The 22,866-nt window shown below is 39.8% G+C and overlaps 1 protein-coding gene across 5 annotated transcripts in view; it reads right to left on the bottom strand.

Moving 5' to 3' along the window:
• The window catches only part of PPP2R3A (protein phosphatase 2 regulatory subunit B''alpha), a 209,419-nt gene extending 186,765 nt beyond the window's left edge, over positions 1 to 22,654 (bottom strand). For 2 of the 5 annotated variants that reach the window (XM_027061792.2, XM_053221419.1), the window contains exon 1: positions 22,514 to 22,654. The gene's annotated coding sequence lies outside the window, so the exon portion shown is untranslated. Of the gene's footprint in view, positions 1 to 21,935; positions 22,113 to 22,513 lie in introns of those variants that run through there. The other 3 variants (XM_027061790.2, XM_053221418.1, XM_027061791.2) reach the window with 3 other exon arrangements.
• Between the last annotated feature and the right edge of the window lie 212 nt (positions 22,655 to 22,866).

Below are 22,866 nucleotides of genomic sequence, written 5' to 3' on the forward strand. Positions count from 1 at the left end.
ATTTCATGACCCTGAGATCATGACCTGAGCCGAAATCAAGAGATGGATGCTTAACCAACTGAGCCACTGGCACCCCAACAATATTTTCTTCATGTATGAACTGTCAGATGCTGTGGAGTACCCCAAACGTCAAATGGGGCAGGGGAACAGGGCAAAAGCCCAAAGGAAATATCTCCAGGTAAAAAGGATATACAGATTCTTTTGAGCTGACAACTTTCACAATTTTTAGATGTGTCCCTTTAGGTCTCACATGTGTCCTTCAACAGAACCCACTGCTTCCCCACTTCTCATGTTTTGCCCTGGATACAGCTCAGGATTTTATTTTGTAGCTCCACTGATCCCCTCTAAATAATCAATCCTGACATATCTTAAGTCTTATCACAAATAAGATAATTTATTTTTGCATTGATCCAATAAGTCTCTGAGCTTGCCCACTGAAGAGCTCATGAAGCACTGTCTGCCTACAAAACAGTTTCAGGCAAAAGAAAAAGGCTGTAGTCCTGTGGGCTCAAGAGGAGTCCCTAAATAAAACACCCGTGAGGCACAAGTCTGAATCACTACCTCTGGTGGGGTTCTGTAGTTATGATTTCAGCACAAAATTTTTTTCATTCAATATATATGCAAGGAGTGTTGTTGGGGTGGCAGTGGGGGAGCTGGGGAAGTGGATACTGAGATCAGACAGGAAGGCAGAACTGAGAGCAAGGCTCAACTGCAAGAAGCCCAAAAGAGACATGATAGAAGTCCAAACCGAAAGTCCAAAAGCAGGTATGGAGGCTGAGCACAGAGTCAGAAATTTGACAGCAGGAGTGTTGAGAATAAAGAGCTAACTGCTGTACTAGAGCAAGTAAGTTTATTCATGACTTTATTGGCTGATCATACATGTGACATGTCAGACTGAAATGACAAGTTCAAGTCTAGGGTCAGAGAAGCCACCAAACCTACCTCATTGACTTGTCATTTGGTTTCAGGTACCCTGAGACATTCCTAAAGTTCTTTATTCAGCTGACATTCTACATGTGGGACTGAGGGATTCCTTATTCTGCAGATGAGGCCTAGCAAGGGTTTACTATTAATTACTTATTGGATAGACAGACCACCTCATAGTCCAGTACATACACAATCAGAATATGTTATTGAGGGCATTTTACCAGTACCTTGGTAGGTGTTTAGAAGTCCATAAAAGTGGAATGGCTATCTGCCATAAATATAGGCCATCTCTGGAATATAAACTCACTCAGTAAGGTCAACCCTACCTCCAAAATCTCTCAGTTTTGACTTTCTCATTGCTAGAAGCTGGCCCAAATGATCATCTCTCACCTGCACTACTGTCACAGCCTTCTACCTGGCCTCTGCTTCCACTCTTGCCTTTCCATACTCCAGTTATTCTCCACACAGCACAAAAGTGATAAATAACACGGTGAATTGCTCTCCTGTTTCAAATGCTCCATTGTGAACAAATCTAAACTCTTCTACCACAACCTAATATAGCTCCAGAATCTGCCTACCATTTCTCCTACTTCACCTTGCATTGCTTTCTCCTTGGCCTTTTTTCAGTTCCTCCAACAGCCTGTTCCTCTCTCCTGACCAAGTTCATCTCATTACTCTGTACTCCACTATCCAGTTTACTGTCTGTATATAGCACTTATCATTACCTGGAACTGTTTTATTTATTGTTTACACATACTGTGTTATCCCTACAACACAATGTCCACTCCACAAAAGCAAGGAACTTGTTGCCTGTTCACCACTGTCTCTCAGTGCCTGGCACAGAGGAAGCACTTAATGAGAAAGAGAAGGAAGAAGGGGGTAGGCAATTTGCTAATATGCTACTGTTTATTCTGTTTCCTTGGCCAAGACCTAGACTAGTTAAAAAGTCATCTTTTATCATTAATTTAAGGAGGAATTGATTGATGCTATCTAGGATGAAGGGGTCCTCTTGGACATTTCTGATAACTGCTCAGCTTAATCTTGTGTCTTACCTGATGAAAAGGTTTAGTATATATATGCTTTGAACCTAAGACCAGCACCCCTGGCCCCCATTACAAATGCCCTAGTACTGAGAGGCAACTTTATAACAAATCAGAGACAGAGAGCACAACTGGTTATAAAAGAGGACTTTTTTCCTAGTCTAGGCCAAGCATACAAGAAGTGGTAGCAGGAAAGTAACCAGGAACTGGAAAGTATGTGATGCACAGAACTGCCCCATTGAGCCTATGACTTAAGGCAGGCCAATTACATTTTCTCTCCTGGCTCCTTGGAACTGAAGCACTGAAACACTGTAAAAAGCTGAAAGTTCTAGATCTTAAAGGTCCTTCAGATTTGATGACTAAGGCCACTGTTTGGGGGCATCCATTATAAGCAACATGGCAGGAGAAGCTGGTATTAAGTAGAGCAGACATAATACAAAGAGAAAGAAGCACGTTTCATTTCCATGATAGCTGGCTGTACTTAATAAAATTAGAGCAAACTGATATATGTCCTATGTATTTTTATTATAAACAGGCTTTTTAACTGGATATTTATCATATCTTTATATGGATATCATATCTTTAACTGGATATCTTTAACTGGATATCATATCTTTAACTGGATATTTATTCTTTAAAACCAATTTCTCTGACATGCAAACATACATGATTCTTCCTTGATTCTACTCATACAACTTCATCCTCTATTTTTCTTTAAGCTCTTGCTTTCATAATACTCTACTTCCTTCCTTCACTTGGTCTTTCTCTTCATTAAATCTGTAACCAAAAAACCCATCATATGTAAGTGAATACTTACCATGGTTTTTAGCTGCCAAGAGTCTTTTGAACATTCTAATCTTTGATTATAATGAAGGGAGCTGAGCAATAGACATGCCCATCTATCTGTCCACTCTTGAAAATGGATTGAAATGGGGAAATTATTACCCTCTTGAAAGTGAGTAGCAATGTTGTACTCTTCAGTTAAAGGGCCTCATCATAGGATACTTCATATCCCTACATTTTGATGATAGTACATGTCTTTTCCAGTCTGGCCATTCTGGATCCAGGCAGGCCCAAGCTGACATCAAATAGCACAATTTCAGTGCAGATCAGTGTTTCTCAACCTTTTTTGACCAATGAGCTTTAAAAAGTAATATTGCAGGGGTATCCGGGTAGCTCAGTCGGTTAAGCATCCAACTTAGGCACAGGTCATGATCTCATGGTTTGTGAGTTTGAGCCCCGCATCGGGCTCTGTGCTGACAGCTCAGGGCCTGGAGCCTGCTTGGGACTCTGTGTCTCCCTCTCTCTCTCTCTCTGCCCCCCCCCCCCTTGCACTCTGTCTCTCTCTTAAAAATAAACATTAAAAAAACCCTTTTTTTTTTAAGTAATATTGGAAATCTCCTTAGGAATTTAAAAAGTTTTGTATGACACATGATAAAACAAATTTAAGTAAAATTTTCTATTTTAGGTCAACATATTATTAAAGATTTGTTACAAGGTTCACATGGTAAAGTCTTTATAATGATAATATCTAAGGACAAGTTTTGACTTCTACTCACCGATGAACTGTTTTATCATGTAAAGAAAATCATATGTTGTCCAGTGAAATTATCAAGAAACTGAAAGATGGATTTTTAACCAAATGTATTAAATTAAAAGATGGGGACTTAGCACCAAAAGTATACTGAAATGTAGGCTGAAATTTCATTTGTATTATAGCATCCAAAATAAACAAACTGATTTTTTTTTAATGTTTATTTATTTTTGAGAGAGACAGAACGCAAGCCAGGGAGGGGCAGAGAGAGAGGGAGGCACAGAATCTGAAGCAGGCTCCAGGCTCTGAGCTGTCAGCACAGAGCCCGATGTGGGGCTCAAACACACAAACTGTGAGATCATGACCTGAGCTGAAGTCTGGCACTTAACCGACTGAGCCACCCAGGCACCCCAACAAACTGATTTTTACAACTGATACTTGAGATTCTTCTGTAAGTCGAAGGTTAGTTTTTAAATTAATTAATTAGTTAATTAATTAATTATAGAGAGAGACAGAGAGTACAAGCAGGTGAAAGGGGCAGAGGGAGAGACAGAGAATCTCAAGCAGGTTTCATGCTCAATCCCATGACCCTGGAATCATGACCTGAGCTGAAATCAAGAGTCATGCTCAACCAACTGAACTACCAAGGCTCTCCTAGTTGTTTTAAAATGTCAACATAGGAGAGATGGCTTTATGCTACACTTTGAGAGAAATTCTCAGCAAACAGTACATTGTAGATTTTTCTTACCAATAAATGAAAAGCCAAATTGGATTGAATAACCCCATATTTTTTCCTTTTTCACATTTTCAATTGCTTAAGTTTTTCTTTTTAGAATTTTAAATACCTAAGCAGAGGAAGATCAATTACAATAAAATAAACATCCAGCTGTCTACAATACCACTGTATAGTTAAGTTGATAAATTTTAAAGCAAACCTCTTCCTTATTTAATACAACATGGAGTCTTTCAATTGACAATCCATCTTAATTTGATTAGGCCCCTTCTATATTTCATGAGATTCAATAGCATGTCTTTACTTTGCTATTTATATTTAGTGAACCGATCCAAAATTATTTTCTCTAGAGTGACTTTAAGAATAGGCAATAGCAAATGCCAGTTATACACATGTATGAATACATGTATAACTGTAAACGTAAGGCATGCCTAGCTAATGTTTCTACATTATAATGATTTAAAAAAACCCATTTATTTTGAAATACAGATTTCAAGAACTGAAAAGATAGAACAGAGAATTCCCTTATATCCTTTATCCAGCTTCCTGTAATCATGTAGCTTGTTTAGTATTAGAGACATCTTGATGTTTCATAAAAATTTTCATCAGATGAATGCAGCTTACGTATTCCATAAAGGACATCTTGAAATAGTTTTTCAGAATTATCATTTTTTATGCTCATTAATTTATGACGTTTTGACATCTGTTTCACACATGTTCCACTTTTAAGCAATAGCCAATTATGAGTACAAATTAAACTATACTTATGACTAAGAAACAAGAATTAAAAACAGCCTAATGGTCCTTCTGAAAATCTTCCAAAAAAACAACAAGAGGAAGAAAGGCTTCTAAATTCATTTTACAAGGCAAGCATTACCTGGACACCAAAACCAAACAAGAACCTTACAAGAAAAGAAAATTATAGGCCAATATCCCTGATAAATATAGATGCAAAAATTCCTCAACAAAATATTAGCAAACCAAACTCAACAATACAACGAAAGGATCATCTACCATGATTAAGTGGGATCTTTTCCAAGGATGCAAGGATGGTTCAACATCCACAAATCAACTACTGTGAAATACCGTATTAACAAAATAAAGGATAAAAACTTAAAATCATCTGCATCTTATAATGCATCTCAAGATGCAGAAAAAGTATTTGACAAAATACAACATCCATTCACAATAAAAACTCTCAACAAAGTGGGTACAGAGGGGAATGTACCTCAACAAAGAAAGCCCATGTATGACAAGCCCATGGCTAGCAACATACTAAGTGGTTAAAAAGTTGAAAGTTTTTCCTTTAAGAACAGAAACAAGACAAGGATGCCCACTCTTGCCACATTTATTTCTCACAGTATTGGAAATCTTGGCCAGAGCAATTAGGTAAGAAAAAGAAATTTTATAAAAGGCTTCCAAATAAGAAAGAAGTGAAACTGTCTCTGTTTGCAAATGACATACTACATATATAAAAAAAACTCTAAAACGCCACCAAAAAACTCATAATAAATGAACTCTGTAAAGTTGCACGATTCAAAAATCAACTGAGAAAACTCAGTTGTGTTTCTATACACTAATAATAAACTATTAGAAATTAAGAAAAGAATCCCGGGGTGCCTGGGTGGCTCAGTCAATTAAACGACTGACTCTTGGTCTCAGCTCAGATCATGCTCTCACAGTTTGTGAGTTCAAGCCCCACATCGGGCTCCATGTGGAGCCTGCCTGAGATTCCCTCTCTCTCTGCCCCTCCCGCGTGTGCGTGCACTCTCTCAAATAAACTTAAAAAAAAAAAAAGTACCATTTACAACTACTTTCTCTTAAAAAAAAAAAAAGAATAAAATAACTAGGAATTAATTTAACCAAGGAGGTGAAAGACCTGTACACTGTAAACTGAAAGATACTGATGAAAGAAATTGAAGACACAAATAAATGTATATATATTCTATGCTCATATATTGGAAGACTTAACATTGTCAAAATATCCATAACTACGCAACCTACAGACTCAATGCAATCCCTATCAAAATTCCAATGGCATTTTTCAATTCCAAAATTTGCATGGAACCACAAAAGACCATGAACAGCCAAAACAATCTTGAGCAACAAGAAAAATCAGGAGGCATTACTCCCTGATTTCAAATTATATTACAAAGCTACAGTAATCAAAATAGTGTGGAATTAGAATAAAAACAGACACATAAATTAATGGAACAGAATAGAGTCCAGAAACAAACCCACATATGGTCAATTAATTTAGACAAACGAGTCAAGAATAAACAATAGGGGAAACAATGATCTCTTCAATAAATGGTGATGGGAAAAGTCAATAACCATACACAAAGAGTGAAACTGGATCAATATCTTACACCAGATACAAAAATCAACTCAAAATGTATTAAAGATTGAATGTAAGACCTGAAACCATAAAACTCCTAGAAGAAAACACAGGCAACAAGTTCTTTGATAACAGGTACATGAAAAGGTGCTAAATATCACTAATTATCAGGAGAATGCAAATCAAAATCACAATGAGTTATCACTTCACACCTGTTAGGGTAGCTATTATCAAAACACAACTAATAACAACTTCTGGTGAGGACTGGAGAAAAGGGAACACTTGTGCACTGTTGGTGGGAAAGTAAATTGGTATAGCCACTATGAAAAACAGTACAGAGGTTCTTCAAAAATTTACAAATATAACCACTTACGACCCCACAAGACCACTTCTGGGTATTCACCTGAAGGAAACAAAAACACTAACTCAAAAAGATATCTACACCCTCATGTTCACTGCAGCATTATTTACAAAAACGAAGACATGGAAACAACCTACGTGTCAATTAATGGATAAATGGATACAGAAAATGTGGTACACAGACACACAGACACACACACACACACACACACACACACACGAGAATATTATTTGGTCATAAAAAGAAGAAATCCTGCCATTTGTGACAATATGGATGGTCCTTAAGGGCATTATGCTAAATGAAATAAGTTAGAAAGACAAATACTGTGTCATCTCACTTATGTAAGATCTAAAAAACCTCCCAAGAAAACAAAACCCAAACTCACAGATACAAAGAACAGACTGGTGGTTGACAGAGGTGGAGAGTAGGGGGTGAACAAAATGGGTGAAGGTAGTCAAAAGGTACAAACTTCTAGCCATAAAATAAATAAGTCTTGGGGATATAATGTACAGTACGGTGACTACAGTTAATAATATTCTATTGTATATTTGAAAGTTGATGAGACTAAATCTTAAAAGTTCTTATCACAAGAAAAAAATTGTAACTGTGTGGCAATGGATGCTAACTAGACATTGTGGCGATCATTTCACAATATATATGTATATCGAGTCATTCTGTTGTACACCTGAAACTAATATGGTGTTATATGTCAATTATATCTCAATAAAACAATAAAAACAGTGTAATGGTCAAAAGCCACCAAAACAAATGCTCAACTGACAACTACTAGAGCTCATAATCACATTCAACTAGTATCTCGTAACCACTGTTCACATCACATCAAATTGTTTTTAAATAGTAAAAGCATTTAAATAGTTTATTGTTTTTCAGAAAGCAGTTATTAATAAAGACACTATTACTGCCTTCACTGGTATGAATTAATTCTAAGATCAACTTATAATCTAACTCTAAAATTTTGCATGGAAGAGAAAATGTGCAAGAGTCAAGACAATTTTAGGGTAGGGGGACAAAGACAAAGTAATAGCAATATATGTCCCTTAAACTGAGCAATGGGTACTGAGCAAATGTTCATTTGTATTGTTATACTCTTCACCTTATACATGTTTTCCAAATATTGTGCTACAGCCATTTAACCTTTAATTTCTAAAAAAGAACAAAGATAGAAGACCTTGCCTCACCAAAAATCACATTATAAAGCTACAGTAACTAAAGGTATATTATTGGCAAAGAACCAAAGATCAATGAAACTAAACAGAGTTCTAAAACCAATCTATGCATATGAGAATTTATTAATAATTTGACATGCTACTTGTTATGAATGGCCAACTGAACAAGATTCCTCCTTCCACTATGCATAAAAATAAATTCAATATAATAAAGACTTAAAATTTTCTATAAGAGTATAAGAAAACATAAGATTCTATGTTTAGATCTTCAGGGCAGGAAAAATGTCCATTAAATAGTAAAAAAAAAAAAAAAAAAAGCAAAATCAAAAGTCACTAAAGCAAAGACAGGTAAATTTGAGATCAAAATTAAAAACTATTACAAACAAAGGGAGAGAACTTGAACAGACTGGAGAAAAATGTGTGCCATTTTTATATTAAAGATGAGTATCTGCAACACAATGAACTCCTACAAATAAATAAGACAAGTATTTGTTATGCCACATGTAACAGAAAAACCAAAAATAAGAGTGATTAAACAAGATAGAAGTTAAACTTCTCTCTCATGCAAAAGAAGTTAAAAGTTGGTACAGTGACTCCAACAAATGGTCAGAGGCCCAGGTTTTCTGGCTCACTGAGCTACAAAGATAGTTCTGCTTTCCTAGGACAGCCGGCCGGTAGAGCTCCATCACTGTATCTGTGTGCCAATACAGGATGTATGAGGAATGAGGAAGAGAGTGCCTTCTCCCTTTAAGAAGATTTCAGAAAATCACACCAAACACTTCTGCTTGTGTACCATCAGCTAAAACTCACATGGTTGTACTTAGCTCTTAGGAGACCAAGGAATGTAGTCTTCTAGATGGGCATCAATGGGCTTGGCTAAAAGCTGGGGTTCCCACTACTGAAGATGAAGGAAGAACGGATCATAAAAGGTAACTAACAGTCTTTGTTGTGCTATTCAAAAAAAAAAAAAAAAAACAGAAAAAGAAATATAAATGGTCAAAACCTCGAGAAAAGATATTCAACCACAGGGAAATAAAAGTGAAAACAAGGGGGCATGAGGTTTTAAAACTTTTAAGAGAGGCAAAAATTTGTTAATTAGTGAAGGCATGAGGATTTTTAGATTTATGTTAATTTTTTTAAATAAAGAAATGTACTCAATACTGCTACTGTGACTGAAAAATAAAGGAAATATTACTGAAAAACTGAAACACATTACTGTTTTTAATTATGTTTATAATATTAGTATAGACACTTTGGGGACCAATTTGGCAGTATTTTTTAAAATTTTGATTATATGATTAGATGATCCAGCAACTCCATCTTTCAGATCTATGCAATACAAACATCACACATCTGCATAAGTACAAAGATGTTTGTTCATCGCAGTATTGTTTAAGAGAGAAAAATCGGAAATGATCCAAGTGTTTGTTATTATGGGACATTAATATTCTTCATAGCACTATTGCCACTACCTGAAATTGTATAATTTATCTATTCATTTGTCATTTAGAAAAATCAGCTCATCTAGGGGCACCTGGGTAGCTCAGTCGGTTGAGTGTCCGACTTTGGCTCAGGTCATGATCTCACAGCTCATGAGTTCAAGCCCTGTGTCAGGCTCTGTGCTGACAGCTTGGAGCCTGGAGCCTGCTGCAGATTCTGTGCCTCCCTCTCTCTCTGCCCCAACCCACTCGCATTCTGTCTCTGTCTCTCTCAAAAATAAATAAACATTTAAAAAATTTAAAAAAAAAGAAAATCAGCTTATCTAAGAAAAGAGCCAAGGCAAGAAGAATATACTTATATAATACCTGCTGGTTAAAAATTCATTAGAAATAATGCACTGTGTTTTAAAAACAGCATATCAAAACAAGCACCATTCCACGCTATACTAACAATAACCCATGATAATGCAGACAGGTTGAAAAACTGATGAAGCCTCTGAACTTGCTATCAAGGGAGACTGGCACTAGATGTGATCTGTTTGCCCTTTTCTTTAGGGTCTGGACATCTCACAGTAGAATCAACACTCCCTCTCCATTATATGTAACTCTTAACTGCCTTTAATACATAGATCCCAATACTGCTACCAGTACCAGTTGAGCCTCTTCCACTCACTGAGCAGGGCCTACCATGGGGAAGAGGTCCCAACAGAACTGCCAGAATACCAAGACGTACTATGTGGAAGGAAGACAAAATACTGACACCTGAGCCACAGTACTTGCGGGGAAGGCTTGATACAATAGGAGCATTGTGTTCATCAGAACAGTATTACAGTATCCATCTCCAAGACTGTAAAATAGGGACCATGCCTTTGATCCACAAAATGGAAAGGATAAGTGTGCCCTTGCTAAGTCCCTCTCCATTCACTGCCGCTCATCTCTGCTTTTTATTTCTAACCTCACAGACGAGCAGTTTTCAAATTGCTTTTTTAACTGAAGAGACTCTTCAACTATAAACTTAAAGACAAACAGGAGGGAGAGGAATAGCTTTAGTGCTCAGTCTCAGGGGGTGGGGTAAGAGGAGCACCCAGACTAAGGAGAGCTCTGGGAAGCAGAGTTTGAAAGGGAAGGAGATAGGGATTACTGGAGAAAGTGAACTTTAGCAAAGACCTGAGGGAAGTGAGGGAGAAAGCTTTGTAGATATGAGGGGAAAGCAAAGTCCCTGAGGCAGGAACATAACTGGTTTGTTGGAAGAAGAGCAAGGTGCCATTTGTGACTCGGACAAAGTAAGCACAGTGGAGAACAGGAGATGAAGCCAGAGAGGTAAGTGGGGGTTTAGATTCTGTAGGGTCTTGTAGGTAAGCATAAAGCCTCTGAGTGAAGAACTTACTTTTAATAGGGTCCCTCAAGCTGCTGTGTTGAGAACAGGCTGTAGGAGAGCAAAGACAAAAGCAGGGAAAAAAGAATTAGGCTATGGCAATTATTCAGGTGAGATACGATGGCTTGGAAAAGGTGGAAGCAGGAGAGATAGTGGCATATGACCAATTCTAGATACATTCTGAAAGTAGAGCCAACAGAGTTTGCTGACAGACAATATGGGAAGAAAGAGAAAGACAACAACCAAGGATGACTCAAGGGTTTTGGTCTGGGCTACTAGAAGGGAGCTGCTATTTACGAGATGGGACAGACTACAGGAAGAGTGGGCTTTGGAGGGGAAAATCAGTTCAGTTTTGAGAGGTCTATTAGATATCCAAATGGAGATATCAAGCAGGCACTTTAATATCAGACTATAAGATTCAGAGGAGAGGTCTAACTTGGAGATAAAATCTCATAGTCATTGGAATGTGGCTGATGACGTATAGATGGTATTTAAAGTCATGAGACCAAGTGAAATGCAAGGAAATAGGGTTGATAACGAAGAACAGAGGTTTGAGGAATAAACAGCACTCCCAACTTTTAGTAATCAGGAAGATGATTAGGAACTAGCAAAAACACTGAGAAAAAACCCTCTAGTAAGGTGGGAGGAAATCCAGAGAAAGCACTGTTCTGGAAGCTAAATGAAAGAAGAACAATCTTAACTGTGTAAAATGCTGCTGAAAGATCAAGTAAAAGACTGAGAACTGACTCACTGGATGGAGTTACAATGTGGAAGGCTTGGTTGGGGAGGGGAGGTAAAGATGTGATTAGCAGGGACTCAAGAGGGACTAGGAGAAAGCAATTAGACTCAGCAAGTTAGACAACTGTAGAAAGGAACAGATTTAAAGAGGGATGCAGGGTCAAGAGAGTCTGGTCTTGTATGATAAGGCATTATATCTCTATTATTTAGTACAGTGCCTAGCACATAATGGTAACTCAAGAAATACTTGTTGACTGAACCGAGATTACTAGCCACTGAATCAGGAAAGTCTCAGTTCTAGCCATTTAAAAGCTGATACAGTGAAATGTGAGGATTCCTGGTCCAGTAAAAAGAACTGCCTTTATTCTTCTACGATGCCTAAAAACTCTTTAGTTTTAAAAACTATGCTTACACACCCAGGACACCTAAATTTGAGAGGAACAGCAACAGAATTTGACAAATACTCTACAAGGAAAGAGACTTTCAATTTTGGATAGGTTCAATCTCTCCAACTACCTCCTGCATCAGCGATCCTGTGACTTTGCATTCCGGGTATAACATGATCCCCAGTCCTCTATGTCATGACTCACTATGCACTACATGGACGACTTCTGGTGGTTGATGAAGGACACTAACTTATAGAGGCCTCGTGCAAGTGAGATATGTATGTGGAAGAACAATAACAGTCACAAGTATTTTAGTGACTTTTTTTACTGTTCAATATACACCCTCTCTTTTTAATGTTACAACAACTTTGTGACACAAGTGTTTTTTATCACTTTCATTTCACAAATCAAAAATGTAGGGTTGAGAACACACGCCCCTTCAACAAATGGTGCTGGGACAACTGGATATCCATGCAGAGGAATGGAGTTGGACCCTACCTCATATATAAAGTTTAACTCAAAATAGATCAAAGACCTAAATGTAAGAACTAAAACTACAGACTCTTAAGAAAAATAGGGGTAAACTGACATGACCCTGGATTTGGCAATGGATTCTTAGATACGATACCAAAAGTATAAGAAACAGCGGCACCTGGGTGGCTCAGGTTATGATCTCACGTGAGTTTGAGCCCCACATCAGGCTCTGTGCTCTCAGCGCTGAGCCCACTTTGGATCTTCTGTCTCCCTCTCTCTGTTCTTCCCCCCCTCACTCCACCCCTCCCTCTCCCCCTCCCCCCTTCTCTTGCACGTGCCTATGTGCTTGCTCTTTCTCAAAAATAAATAAACGTTAAAAAAAAGTATAAGCAACAAAAGGAAAAAGGACATAAATTTGACTTCATCAGAATTAAATGCTTATATGCAAACTACTATCGAGAAAATGAAAAAGCAGCCTACAATACAGGAAAAAATATTTGCAAATAATACATCTGACAAGGGTCTAGTATCCAGAATATATAAAGAACTCTTAACAACTACTCAACACCAACGAGACAAACAATCCAATGAAAAAATGGACAAAGAACTTCAATACGCATCTTTCCAAAGATATACAGGTGGCCAACAAGCACATGAAAGGTGTTCAGCATCATTAGTCATTAAGAGAACACAAATCAAAATGACGAGATACAACTTCACACCCACCAGGATAGCTATAACCAACAAAACAAAACAAACAAAAAAACAGAGGGTGGGGGGTTGGGTTAAATAGGTGATGGGGATTAAGGAGTGCACTGATGTATAGACTCGTCGAATTCCTATACTGCACATCTGAAACTAATATTACGCTGTTTATTAACTGGAATTAAAAACTTTAAAAATAACAAGTATTGACAAGGATATGGGGAAACTGGAACTTCAGAACATTGCTAGTAGAAATGTAAAATGGTACAGCTGTCATGGAAAACATTTTGATGCTGCCTCAAAAAGTTAAACATCGAATTACCATATGACCCAGCAATTCTGCTCCTTTGTGTGTACACAAAAGAACTGAAGCAGGTATTCAAGCAAAAACTTGTACATAAATGTTCCTAGCACTATTTACAATAGTCAAAAGGTATAAACAAACCAAATATCCATCAACTGATAAATGGATAAATAAAATATAGTACATCTATATAACTGAATTATTCAAAGGAAGCAATGATTATTAAAGGAAAGGAATACATGCTACAATATGAATAAACCTTTAAAAAATTATGCTAAATGAAAGAAGCCAATCACAATAATTCACATTTGTATGATTTCATTTATATGAAATGTCCAGAATAGGCAACTCCATAGAGAAAGAAGCAGATCAGTGGTTTCCAGGGAATACTGAGAGACAGGAATGGGGAGTGAATGCTTAATGGGTAAAGGGTTTCCCTCTGAGGTGTTAAAAATGTTCCGAAGTTAATGGTGATGGTTCCATAATATTGTGCATGTACTGAGGGTCACTGCATTGTATACTTTAAAATGGTTAACTTGGTTAGTTTTATGTGAACTTTAACTCAAAAAAAAAAAAAATCACACACACAAAAATCACACAGCTGACACCTGACAGATCATGGCTTCACATGCAAGAACAGACTCCAAACGCTCTATCCACTCAACCATCCCATTTCCTCTGCAAACCAAAGAAGCTCTGGACCACGTTGGCAATGACCTTTCCCCTTTACCACCATCCAGGCACAGTACCTAACTATATTTATGACAGTAGAATTCCTACAATTGCCCAAGCACATACAAGTTTCTAAACAAAATATTTTCTTATCATAGATGCCCAATATAAACTTTTGTAGACTGAGGTCTGCTATTCATGTCATAAAGACATCCTTTATACAGAAGTCAACCATCACATCCACCTAACACATCAAATAATAGTAGCTGTGAAGACTAATCCCTCACAGAATGACACTCTTTGCAAAAAGAGTATAGCAATGGGGCTTATGTCTTCAACTAATCAACACCATTCTTCACTAATAATCCCTGGCATTTCCCAACCGCTCTGGTTTCTGTTCTGCTGGTTCTGTTCTGTTCTGGTTTCTGTTCTGCTGGTAGATCAAAACTCTTTAAACCTCCTATGCCAGGTTAAAGTTGCCAATGAGGCAGAGATGTTTAAGAGACAGATCGGTAGTGGCCATGTGCATGACAACCCACTCTAGACAGCCACTTTAACCCAAGGTCTTCAAGGTAACTGCATTCCAGCATTCACACAACCTTTTGGAAACCAGTTTATTCAGTGCTCTCTTCTCTTTGAGCTCAATGAGGGCCTCTTCCAACTTATTTCAAAGTATGAGAAATTTTACATATATGCAACTGGAAAACCAGCTATATTATCAAGTTAAATGGATACAGTACAGCTGCACATTGCTCCTGGGAATCTGAAAGCTAGATACATATTCCCTGACATAGCCGAGTATTCCATTTTCAACAAGCCAACAATCTGATATTTGTTCATCAGTTCAATGGGAGGATGATGTCAGAGTCACTGGAGCCCTGCTGGCCTTTAGGAGCCCTGCGGCTTTTCAGATAAGAAAGAGACTAAGGACCTAATCACTAACATCTGAGTCTCTAACGTCCTGGCAAAATTATCTCCTCGGTGTAAAGCACAATGTCTCCAAAACAAATACAAGCAAGACACCTCTAAAATGGGGAGAAGGGTAATCAGGTACCAATGAGTTACCTCCCTCAAGAGTTAGATGCATTTAGGTAACCAACACAGACTGAACACCTGCCATACAGACATATAAGACACCTGACCTTCCCTCATCACCTCCCTTCTCGGGTCAACTCAAAAGATTTCCCCAACATTCATTCTTTCCATTTCTTTACTTTCTACCTACTTCAATCTGGTTTCTGCCTCTTCCAATCTAAAATGGTTTCACTGAGGTCAAAGACTCCATCTGGCTATATTCAATAGGTCATTTTCAATCTACATCTTTACCTGATAACTTCTTTTTTAAATACGCTCTTCCCTTGCCTTTTATGACACATCTTAAACTGGAATTAGATTCTAAAGTAAATCCCTAAGACAAAAATAAAGCATAGTTTAAATTACTCTTGAAATCCTCTAAATGGCCCATTAGATAAAGTATAGCTATTTTTTTGTGTGTACATAAACTCTACGCAGTAATGAACAGCATATATAATACAGGACATACAAGACAAACAGTAAGTATACATGCAAAATAAACTTCATTCTCTCTCATCTAATTAAAAACATCTTCAAGTGTATTGGATTAAGTTTGCATACCTTACTTGCAAGATCCCATTCCACTTATCTCTCTGGCCACTTCTCATCCCTTTCCTGGAGCTACCCTCCTTTACCCAACTGTGAAACACTGGGCGTGAGCTCTCTTCTTAACCTCTGTCAATGGTTCTCAACTTCTACTGCTCAGTGGAATCACCTGAAGAGCTTTTAAAAATCCCAGGCAGCAATTTTTTTTTTAATTTTCATTTTTTTTTTTCAGAAGAGACAGTGAAAGCAAGTGGAGAGGGGCAGAGGGGCAAAGTAGAGAGAATCACAAGCAGGCTCCATGCTGTCAACGAGGAGCCCAGTGTGGGGCTCGAACTCATGCACTGTGAGATCATGACCTGAGCCAAAACCAAGAGTTGGTCACTTCACCCACTGAGCCACCCAGGAGCCCACAAGGCTGCAATTCTGACCAAGTAAACAAAAACAGAAATTTCTGGTGTGGGTTATCAGCATCAGTATTTTAAAATTATCCCATATTTCCAATGTGCAGCCAAGATAAGAATCACTATTCTATACTGTCTTCCTAAAGCAGGGATTACACACTTAAGTGCCTACAGGGTCTGACAAGTAAATAAACAAAGTAGGCCAGGCATAAGTTTTAAGGAGCGGAGGGCTCGCTGGTAAACAGAAAGCAGCTGGGATCAGTGGTGACTTAGCTCCAATCAATTGTTCCCATATGGAAAAGCCAGCTCAGTAGTGCTACATCTTCCTACTTTTAAAGAAAAGCCCCAAATCTAGATTTTCATGGGAAATCTTTAGATTTTAAATTATTGGCAACTAAGTCAAAATTAAACAACAAAAACCACTCTATGCGAAAAACAAAATACATCTGTAAGCCAAATTCAGCTGTGGGCTTTGGATTCACAACTTCTGCTCTTGGCAATTCCATCCACACCCTTCAATTTAAACCTAAATATCTGTGTCCCCAGTTCAGCCCACTCCTCCAAGCTCTGGATTTGAATTATCTAAAGTTTATGTGCAATCTCCATTTAGAGGTCTCACCAGTCCCAAAGTGAACTGTGATTTAAACCCACTTCAAAACTATTCATTCTTCTAGTGTTCTCTACCTCAGGTAACAGCCCCACCATTTACCTGGTTGGGCAAGCCAAAACCCTGGGAGTCATCCTACCCACCTATTTCTCCCTCTTACTGTTTATAGCATATTATTAAGTCCTATCAGTTATGCTTATTAAATATATCTCCTGTATCCATCTACCGCTTTCCATTTTCTGTGTGACTACCATGGTCCCAGTTACCATCTTTTCTTTCCCACCTCTCCACAGTGTCTTAGCTCAGGCTGCCATAATAAAATACCATAGCCTGGATTACTTAAACAAAAGAAATGAACTTCTCACAGTTCTGGAGGGTAGAAGTCCTGATCAAGGTCTGGCAAGGTCAGTTGTCTTTTTCTTGCTTGCAGACAACCACCTTCTCACTGTGTGCTCACATGGCTTTTCCTACCTCCTTTTCTTATAAGGCCACTAATTTTACTGAATTAGGGCCCCACCCCTTTGACCCTGTTTAACCCTAATTACCTCCCAAAGATTCTATCTCCAAATATAGTCACATAGTGGCTAGGACTTCAAAATTTAATTTTAGGGAGACAAAATTCATTCTATAGCACAAAATAACCTTAATTAGGCTCAGTTATCTCCCATAAGCACTTATTTTGTTCCAAACCATTCTCTCCAATATGATCAGACTGATCTTTTACACACAAATATTTACACATGTGTATGTACATATTTGACCCAACAATTCCACTTCTAGGAATTTATCCTACAAATATACTGACATGTGAACTGGTATATGCATGTATTATTATTTATAGTAAATTACTAGAAACAATTTAACTGTCCATCAATAAAAGAATGGTTAAATAATCTGTGGTATAGCCAAACAATGGAATACTATACAGTCATTAAAGAGTAAGGAAACTATATATTAAAATCGAAAGACTTCCAAGACATTGTTGAAAACAAGCATAATAGTATGTACAGTATGCTACCATATGTGTAAATAACAGGAGGAATGAATAATATGCATTTGCTTGAATGCCCACAAAAAATGTCTAGAACAATACACAAAACTAGTACCAGTGGTCATCCCTTTGGAAGGTGTAGGGAAAACAGCAGCTGGGGAAGGAAGTAGGACCCACTGCAGACATTCTGATTTACTGGGCCTGGAGCATGGCCCAGGCGCTACTACTGTATTAAGTGCCTCTTTTGATTCTGATGAACAGGCTGGACTGAGAACTTCTAATCAAAAAAGTCCTTTACCTACTTTCCCAGACTCATTTTGTATCATCCTGCCCTTATCATTCTCCTTGCTCCAGCCACAGTGGCCTCTGAGGTCCCAGGAAAGGCCCTATTCTTTCTGCCTGGAATACTGTCGCCCTAAAATTCACTTTATAACTTTTTTTTTTTAAGTATTTAGTTTTGAGAGAGACAGAGACAAAGACAGTGTGAGCTGGGGAGGGGAAGAAAGAGAGGGAGAGAGAGAATCCTAAGCAGGCTTTGTGCTGCCAGCACAGAGACTGATGTGGGGCTCGAACTCCCAAAACCATGAAATCATGACCTGAGCTAAAACCAAGAGTTGGATGCTTAACTGACTGAGCCACCCAGGTGCCCCTATAACTTCTATTCTTCCTTTAATGTCTACCTCAACTTAAAGGTCATTTCCCCAGGAAACTTCCCCTAGTTTCCAAACTAGGTCAGGACCCTTATTTTATGTACTCAGAGCACCCTGTACTTCTCCCAGAACTTATCACAATTTTATGAGGTATTTGTATCATTACACATGGGTGCATCTGTAATGTCCAGGAGTACAAAGACTACAGCAGTCGCTTTTACCACTATACTGCCAGACCTAAACTAGCATCTGGTTGGCAAAGTAGGCCTTTCCTCAGATATTTGGTAAATAAATGAACGACTGCTCTGCCCTCAAGTTTAGGACAGTAGAAAATCAACACACAAGCAAATGAAAACAATACAGGGTCACTAGTGTTAAGGCAACAGTCTGTTTAGAATAGTGGTTCTCAACTGGGGGTGATTTGGGGTTCTCTCAGAGGATGTGTGGCAATATCTGGAGGCATTTTTGATTGTCATAACTGTGTGGGTTGTGTGACTATTATAATTGTGTGGGGGGGGAGGTACTACTGGTATCTATTTAGTAGAGATCAGGAAGGCTGCTAAATGCAGCCCTAAAATGCAAAGGATGGCCCTTCACAACAATGAATCATCTGGTCCAAACTTTCTTACACCATATACAAAAATAAATTCAAAACTGGTGAGACCTAAATGTGGGACAGAAAACCATCAAAATCCAACAGAAAAAAAAACAGGCAGGAGCTTCTTTGACCTCGGCCGCAGCAACGTCTCACTTGACATGTCACAAAAGGCAAGAGAAATAAAAGCAAAAGTGAACTACTGGGACCTCATCAAAACAAAAAGCTTCTGCACTGCAAAGAAACAATCAACAAAACCAAAAGGCACCCGTTAGAATGGGAGAAGATATTTGCAAATGACATATTGGATAAGGGGTTAGTATCCAAAATATATAAAGAACTTACCAAACTCAACACCCCCAAAACAAATAATCCAGTCAAGAAATGGGCAAAAGACATGAATAGACACTTTTCCAAAGAAGACATCCAGATGGCCAACAGACACATGAAAAGATGTTCAACATCACTCATCATCAGGGAAATACAAATCAAAACCACAATGAGATACCACCTCACACCTGTCAGTATGGCTAAATTAACAACTCAGGAAACAACAGATGTTGGCAAGTATGTGGAGAAAGGGGAATCCTCTTGCTCTGTTGGTGGGAATGCAAACTGGTGCAGCTACTCTGGAAAACAGTGTGGAGGTTCCTCCAAAAATTAAAAATAGAACTACACTACGACCCAGCAATTGCACTACTAGGAATTTATCCAAAGGATACAAAAATGTTGATCCAAAGGGGCACATGCACACCAATGTTTACAGCAGTGCTATCAACAATATATATGTATATATACACAAACACACTGGAATACTACTCAGTGATGAAAAAAGCATGAAATCTTGCCATTTGCAGCAACGTGGATGGAACTGGAGGGTATTATGCTAAGTGAAATAAGTTAGAGAAAGACAGATATTATATGATTTCACTCATATGTGGAATTTGAGCAACTTAACAGATGATCGATCATAGAGGAAAGGAAGGTAAAATAAGATAAAAACAGAAGGAGGCAAACCATGAGACTCTTAAATACAGAGAACTGAGGGTTGATGGGGAAGGGGTAAATGGGTGATGGGCATTAAGAAGGGCACTTGTTGGGATGAGCACTGGGTGTTATATGTAAGTGATGAATCAATGGGTTCTACTTATGAAGCCAAAACTACACTGTATGTTAACCAACTTGAGAATAAAGATTTAAAATATTTAAAAAAACATTAGTCCAAATTATCAACAGTATCATGAATTAAAACCTCTAATTTAGACAATGGTAGTGCACAAAAGGGCAATTAACTACTCCAGGTGGTAAGGTTTTTTGGGGGATGAGCCGTGGCAGGTAAATGTTAAGAAAAGTTTTGGTTGTGTGTTGAAAAGTGACTGTGGCTGTAACAGTGGAGACTATGTTTGCTAGAGGTAATGAGGAGTCTATGAAGAGTTTAAAAGTAAAGTTATGGTTTGAACGGGAGCCCCCTTCAAGTAATCCATACTCCAAAATTACTCATCTCTTTTATTCCCTCCTTGCTGAAACAAAACTTTCATTCTCTTAGGGCAGCTGGTTTCAGCTAAAACATTAAGCTCAAATTAATTCAGACTAAGATATAGTCAGATAGCCCCTTCACTCTCCAGAATGTTAGCTGCATTTTAAAATATGCAAACACTGGGGCGCGTGGGTGGCTCAGTCCGTTGAGCAGCCGACTTCGGCTCATGTCCTGATCTCACGGTCTGTGAGTTCAAGCCCCGCGTGGGGCTCTGTGCTGACAGCTCGGAGCCTGGAGCCTGTTTCGGATTCTGTGTCTCCCTCTCTCTGACCCTTCCCCGTTCATGCTCTGTCTCTCTCTGTCTCAAAAATAAATTAACGTTAAAAAAAATTAAAAAATAAATAAAATAAAATATGCAAATACTTATGAATACAAATAAACTTTCAACTGATTAATGTTCAGGCTGTTCCTGGATAAAACTATTTTTGAACTCATCAGCCAGGTTGATTCTGGTAAAGACTTCTTCAAAGCTTTCTACTTTAAAAAACTACTTTGTTCCCCCTGTCCTCAATCTCTGAGCTCCCAGTTTTATAAAAGATCCGAGTTTCCTCCACAGTATCTCAAGTTCTGTCAGAAACGATAGGAGAGCCATTTGGATGCAATAAATGTGAATACATTTTATGGATAAATTAGGAGTGGTCTACAGATTTTTAAAAGGCTTTCAGTAAAAGTCATGAATATTTCTGAAAGGAATGAAACTACGATAATTTTAACGGTATCACCAAGAAAGCAAACCGTGTTTTACTACAACACAAGCCTGCTGCCTACTGAGCAGGATGCACATGCTCTGACCTAGTATGGCAATTCTTAGGGTCTCAGCACTGGGTGCTCTGTTTACAAGAAACTGAGGCCTGAGACTAATAAAGAACAAAGAAAAATGCCTGGCACCAAAGGTTTGGGGGGATGTTTTCTACATGAGTGATTTGAGGAGGAACATTTCTTCAGATTTTGGAAAGCACTAGAAATCGCTCTTTTTTGCTTACGTGTTAAGATTTTTTATTTCATGTTTCAGACCATTTGCTAACAAGAAAATACCTTATAATTTACAAACAGCAATTTATCCTCCCTTACATTTACTGACCACTAAAACCGGGTAAAATTTCCTTAAGCTTTACCAGAGTTGGGGGATTGGGAATAATGTGAGCACAAGAGAGTTCAGATGCAACATCAACTCCGAGCCCCGCCAGCTGGTTTCCATCGAGAGGTCCCCCGGGAGAAAGCCCCTCAGAGGCGGCGGCCAGGGTAGGCGCGGGAGAGACCCACTGGGGCGGTTCGAGGGCGGCCGCAGGGCAGGGTCGGGGTATGCCGGGCCTCCGTTTACCTTTGTTTCAGGTACTCCTGCTTCCAGCCGGGCCGGGGATCCCGCCCGAGGCCCCGAGCTGGTGACACATCCTTCTTTGGCCAAGTCGGGTTGAGGTTGGGAGGGGGCGGGGAAGGAAAATAAAGCCTCAGCGCCTAACGACGTGACTCTCAGTTCTTCCAAAACGTTGGCATTTGTTTTCCTGCCAAGCTTTCCTGTTAACAAGTTCCCGAGGGCTGTGCGGGCGAACTGGCCTGGGAGCCCCGAAAGTGGGAGGGACAAGGCCGTCCCCCGCCTTCCCTCCTCTGTGGGCGCCCCCGAGGCAGGCGGTTTCCACACCTCCCGGGCTGCCACGGCCCGGTACAGAGCTGAGTGTGCACAGGCGCCCGTGCCGCCTCAAACCCCGACTCCCAAGGCTCTGCCCGCCGGTCCAGCGCCGCGCGGCCCCTCCGGCCCCGCCAGCCAGGCCGTCCCCGCCCCCAGGCCCCGGCCCCGCCCGCTCGGGCCTCCGCGCGCCGCCCCTCGGCCTCACCACAACCCTCGGGCAGGGCCGGGGGCGCCGAGGCTCCAGGCCACGCGGCGGACGTCCCCGCGCTTACCTCAGCGCCCGCGGCTCCTCCTCCGGCTGCTGCCTCGGCTCGAAGACGGCGCTTGCCGCCAGGACTCTCGGCGGCGCGGGATCTCGGCTGCGAGTGCGGCGTGTGAGGAGCAGAGGCCTGATCGCGCCCCGCCCAGCCGCCCTGCCGCCCGCCCGTTCCCTCCTCCCCCTTGTGCCCACCCTCCGCCGCGGGCTTGACGCCCCGCCCCTCCCCGCCCGCCCACCACGCTCCGCCCACCCCGCCGACCGGAGCGGGGAAGGGGCCCGCCAGGGGCGCCGCGAGAGCCGCGGTATCCGCAGCCAGTGGGGTCTTTTGGTACGGCGGCTCCGTGGGGACGCGATTTGTCGTTCTTA

The sequence above is a fragment of the Acinonyx jubatus genome, chromosome C2, assembly GCF_027475565.1.
Source record: "Acinonyx jubatus isolate Ajub_Pintada_27869175 chromosome C2, VMU_Ajub_asm_v1.0, whole genome shotgun sequence".
Classification (NCBI taxonomy): Eukaryota; Metazoa; Chordata; class Mammalia; order Carnivora; family Felidae; genus Acinonyx; species Acinonyx jubatus.